Below are 6,000 nucleotides of genomic sequence, written 5' to 3'. Positions count from 1 at the left end.
ATTGTTCTTCTTCTCGTCGATTGGGGTGGAGTTATGGGAAAGAAATGGGATTGGAAAAAAATCAACATATTACAAAAAAAGGAACTTTTTTTTTATTTTTTTTCTCTAGGGATTTACATACCATTTCATTCATGAACATTTAAGGGTTCTCTCCAAGACCAAATTTTAGAAGAGGACCGCAAAGAGTACACTTGAGGATCCTCTTTCAGGTCTAGGTGAGATAAGGGTTGAGACCAATATTCTTGGGTCTCTAAAGCATCCCAACTTAGACATTTATTATTATTAGAAAGTTCATCCTCCTCCTCCTCCTCCTCCTCCTCATCGTCGCACGAGTTCTCCTGGGGAGATTCTTCCGCCTCCTCTTCGTTTTCGCCAGCTTTGCTCTCGGAGGGGTAACAATGTAATTTCCGGATAACGTAACTACCCTCCATCAAATGGTATCGAAAATTTCTCACCTTGTTCTCGGCACAATGAATCATCTTTTGGAAATATTTGTGTCGCTTGCATTTCGACTTGTTCCGCCACTCGGTTTTCCCTGGGATGTAAAACTCGTAAACGGATCGCTGGCAGAGCTTGCTGAAAAATTCGGCTTTATCGTATCCATTGACGTAGATCGCCTCCACATTTTCGGTCAGTATTTTCAGGATCGTAAGAAGATGCTCGTAGGAAAGACGACCCTCGGTCCATTGCAGACCGTGTCGGTTTTTTGTAGTCTGGTTGACCACAGCTTGATTGCGGGACGATAAATCATCGTAATGGACAAGAGGGAGAAAAATCATGGATCCGCATAAGGTTAAATCGCAAGTGATGTAGCCCAGTTCTTTCAAGATGAAACATATATCTCCCGTCTTTGGATCATAACAGTGAAAGTATTCCATGTCCAGAACAATGTAGGAATCTTTGAGAGGTTTGGCACTCAAAATGTCCATCTTCTTCAATTGAGGGAAAAAAGAAAACAAAATTCTTTCTCTCTCTCTCTCTCTCTCTCTCGCTGTGTGTCCTGAAGGAAAAAATGGATAGCGTTCTCTCGCCGTCTCCTCTTTTATATATAGAGAGAGAAGGTTGCACGTGACAGGTCGTATGAATTCTGGGAAAGGTCACATTCGTATATATATTTGTTTTTAGAATAATATCGTGCGTATCTCAATACACATCCATCATCATAATAATAAAGGTCACCTTGGAAAGAAAAAGAAATAAAAAACATGGAACTCGTGCTCGACTTTGAAGGTTTCTACGATTCTCAAGGAACCTTTATTGTGAAAGAATTGGCTTACGTCACATTGGACGGTACTTCTCGAGGGGTATTTGTTTTTAAATCCCCGTTTCCATGGCAAATGCTCACCGAGAAAGAAAAACGAACCGTTGTGTGGGCGAGTGATTATTATCACGGCTTGTCGTGGTACGAAGGAGAAATTCCGTACAGTTATTTTCCATGGGTGTTAACAATGTTGACGGAACCCTTTTCCATGATTTGGGTGCGAGGAGAAATGAAACGGCGGTTTTTCGAGAAATGGTTGCGAAGATCCATTTATTGCATTTCGGGATCGACGCAAGAGATTCTCAAATACAATGGGATCGAACACATGAATTGTCCTAACCATACAAAAGGTTTTTTCCATTGCGCTCTACAAAAAATATTTCGGTATCATTATTATTTAAAGACACACAGAAGAAATTCGCAAGGTCGATCCTGCACAATTCAATCTTGACAGAACTCATTAAATAAATACATATATCACGTTACTTCTTCAACAGCACAGATGGTTCTGAAGCGAAACTTGGAATTTTGAAATAATATATCAGGGAGAAATCATTCTTAAAAACAAATGGTAAAGTCTCGAATCGGCTGGAAGAAAAAAAATTTCTCAGAGCTGAAATAAAATTCTCTAATGAAAAAAAAAAACTTTTGGTTAATTTTTATCATGTCTTTAGACATGATAAAAATTAATGACCCTCCCTTTTTGTCTGGGAAGGATGTCTCACCCTTTCTAAAAATAGACCATGACTCATCCTTTCTCTAATGGCAATCATTCCATGAATGAATCACGATTTGTTTTTCAAAAGAGTGAGACAACATTCCCAGACGAAAAGGGAAGGGGGTCGTTAATTTTTATCATGTCTAAGACATGATAAAAATTAACAAAAAGTTTTTTTTTCTGAGTTGGAGCATTTTTTTCAGCTCTGAAAATTTTTTTCCAGCCGACTCAAGACTTTACCATTTATATTTACGAATAGTCTTTGGGTTATTTATTTATTTATTTATTTATTTTCTTTTAAAAAGAAAAATTCTGAGCTAGACCTATCTATTGGCTTAACATTCTGGTCATAGAAACAGTCTAGAATCTCATTTTTTTTCCGAGGCTAATGCACGGGTTCTCCAATGAAAAGGGTTACTATAAAGGGATTGGTTTGAATGCATTTATCTGCAAATGTTGTAAGATTCTGTTGTTGAGAAGGGGGTATATTATTATTATTATTATTATTATTATTATTATTATTATTATTATTATTATTATTATTATTATTATTATTATTATTATTATGATTGTGGCAGATTCGTTTTCTACATGGAAGTCTAGTCTCCTCCGAAGACCTTTTCTGAGGATCGTCGATAGATGGTTTTTCAATAGGAATCGTTACTCTCGGATCCTCAAGAGATAGAGGGGGGTCCTGTCTTGAGACACGGAGAGGATTTTCGGTTCCCTTATTCTCGAGGGGTCTTGACAAATTGAGAGGTCCCTCCTCTTCGAAAGGGAGAGATGTCTGCTCTTCGAGGAGTCTTGAGAAAGAGAGAGAAGTTTTGGTTCCCTTATCCTCGAGGGGTTTTGACAAATCGAGAGGTCCCTCATTTTCGAGGGGTCTTGATAAATGGAGAGGTTTTTCATCTTCGAGGAGGTTTGATAAAGGAAGAGGTCCCTCCTTCTCGAGGGGTCTTGATAAAGGGAGAGGTTTTTCATCTTCGAGGAGGTTTGACAATGGGAGAGATCTCTCCTTCTCGAGGGGTCTCTCTTCCTCAAGGGGTCTTGAGAAAGGGAGAGGTTTTTCATCCTCGACGGGTTTTGACAAACGGAGAGGAATCTGAACAGGCTTCTCCTCATCCCCATCATTATCGAGGAGGATGAGGATAGGCTTTTGGAAAGGTTTTTTCATTTTCTTCTGAACAAGCTCCTCTTCATGCTCGGGGAGAGGGATGGGGTAGTTGTTCCACCATTCTATTTTTTCTTGCTCGAGGATTTTTTCAAAAGTCGTGGCTCCCTTAAGATGAGACGAAGGAGGAGAGTCCTCGAGAAGAATATAATAGGTATTCTTCCCAGTCTTCTCGATCGAGAGAGGTTCGTGCAAACATTTGTGCAACCATTCACTAAAATGAACGAGAATCCCTTTTGTCTTCTCAAGAAGATCCATAATCCTATTCATTTGCGAGACGGTTAGAAAGTGGGACGTGTAAAAATATTTGGCTCGTTTCATTAACAAAATTTGTGCATCCAAAGGTGGAATGTCACGAGCCATCAACTCGTTTTCGTCGGACAAAAATTCGTCCCGCATCTTTTGACAACTCCCCACGGTATGATAACCCGCACATTTTGAAAAATCGGAGGCTTTCAAGTAAACGACTCCTTGGATGATATAAAAGGAAAGATCAACATATTTATATTTGAAAGGAATACACGTAGTGAGCTGGGGATGCCTCCTCATGATCCACTTGGACAAAAATACGACTTTGGGGCTCTCCCCTTTTATTTATAGAGAGAAAGAGAGTGTGACCTTCCCTTCCCTCCTCCTCTCTCCCTGCTTCCTCTATCTCTGGACGTCCTTGGATTGGAAAGGGTGACTTTGAAAAAAAAAGAAGGTCATGGTTGGATAATTTTTTGTTTATTAAATTATTACTTTCACTTCCTCATTCCCACACACATTCATCTTTTAAGAAAAGAAAAAGAGGTCATGGAGATAAGATTTCTTGGAAAGAAGAGAGAGAGAGAGAGAAACAAAAAAACAAATAAAACGGACGTCATAGAGCCTCTATGTGTGTCTGTGTGTGTCTATATATATAAAAAGGCGAGAGTACTGGGCGAAATCATTTCTTTTCCATTGGGAGCCATGTCGCTGTTAGACGTTTTTCCAACTCAACGGATTTCGAACGGGGAGGATTTGAAGACGCTAAAGCAAATCTCCAACTTGAAAATTTTTTTGGCGTGTCATTGTGCGACATTTATTCCGTATTTACCACCTCATCAAGCGATCGTTTCTTTCAACCAAGATGTCGAATCCTCCAACCTGCTCGTTCAGAATATATACAGAAATTTATTCGAATCGCAACAAACGAAAGAGGAATCTCCCTTCTCTTGGAATCGGATGGATCGAGCTTTGAGACGGCCCATTCAAACAGACCGGCGATATACGGATCCGCGCACGAGTTTTCGGTGGAAGAATATTTTTCTCACGAAACGATATTTTACGTTTGGAGTGAGAACGACGGCTGAGGACGAAGTTCATATTGTTCAAACCACAGCCGCTCCTCTCGCCTATTACGAATCATCGTCCCCCAATCTGAAGGAAAGAAGTTTTAAAGTCAGCGACAGGATGAAATATAAGAAATATATTCTAAGACCTTTTCAAAACTATGTCGTTCCCCCGAAAACGCAATATCTCATCGTCACGACCCAGAAGAGTCTCCTTCTCGTCGATCGGTGCTCGTACTCGCTTTGGAAACAATTGAAAGAGGAGATTTCTTTCCAATCGCCGATGGTGTTTCAAGAAGAAGAAGAAAACCCCCCGCCACCTTTACCCATCCCTTCCTTAGATGATAAGAGAAGCTGGACCAAACCGTCATGGCCTGAAACAAAATCGACCCGGCAACGGAATGAAATTGAAGTCATCACGATTGAAGATGAGGAGGAAGAAAAAAAATTACCTCTTAAAAAACGGTCGACTTACCGGAACCTACCTGGCGTGCAAGATCCGCTTCAGAATCCAGAAGCTTCTTCTTCTTCCCCGACTTGTTCAAGCAGGCAGCCTCTTTCGGACTCCTCACAGACAGAACCTCTTCCAGTATCCTCTTCTTCTTCTCCTCCTCCTCCTCCAACCTGTCCCGACATCGTAGAGGTAGAATGTCAGACGGGTCCACAAGCTTCAAAAAGTCCCGACATCGTAGAGGTACAATGTCAGCCGGGTCCACAAGCTCCAACGGGTCCAGAAATCATGGAGGCAGAATCACAGCCGGGTTCACAAGTTCCAACGGGTCCAGAAATCGTAGAGGTAGAATTTCAGCCGGGTAAACAAGTTCCAACGGGTCCAGAAATCATGGAGGTAGAATCACAGCCGGGTCCAGACATCCTAGATCCCTCCACTCATCCCAAAAAGACTCCAAGTGTTTCAAGACAGCCTTGTGAGGATCCAGCCCTTCCCGTATGAAATGATTATATGGATTTACAAAATTTGATGCAACAGGAAGAAGAAAATAATCATACGGATGGGTGGGTCAAAGACTGTTTAGATCATTTAACCTCGAATGAAATTGAACTGTTATGGAATTGCATTTCTGAAATCACATCGGAAATGGGATAAAAACCAAAACAAAAAAAAACTTTTTAATAACAAATTGGAGGAGGGTCATGATGTCAATTTAAAAAAAATATTATATAGAGTCCAATCTTGGTTGTTCACTTCAGTTTTCCAGCATGAGGTGATCCACGTTTCCCGAAATATGGATCCCATTCCAAGAGAGATTGTGTAGAGCCTTCACTTCAGTTCTTTTTTTCTACCAAGAGGAGAGGGTCCCCAAAGGGTTACCCATGTCCAAAGAGAGAAAGTGTAGAGCGTTCATTTCAGTTTTTTTTTCCAAGTTTAGGGGAGGGAGGTCTCAAAATGACACCCCCCCCCCATTTTCAAAGAGAGCTGGTGTAGAGCGTTCATTTCTGTTTTTTTCCAAAGTTAGGGAGTTTTCAAATGACTACCCATTTCAGAGAAAGAGAGAGAGAGAGAGAAGGTGTAGAGCGT

Source organism: Stegodyphus dumicola, chromosome 8 (assembly GCF_044657685.1).
Source record: "Stegodyphus dumicola isolate Sdum_Otavi_A_Nest chromosome 8, ASM4465768v1".
In the NCBI taxonomy this organism is placed as follows: Eukaryota; Metazoa; Arthropoda; class Arachnida; order Araneae; family Eresidae; genus Stegodyphus; species Stegodyphus dumicola.
This window is presented reverse-complemented; position numbering follows the sequence as displayed.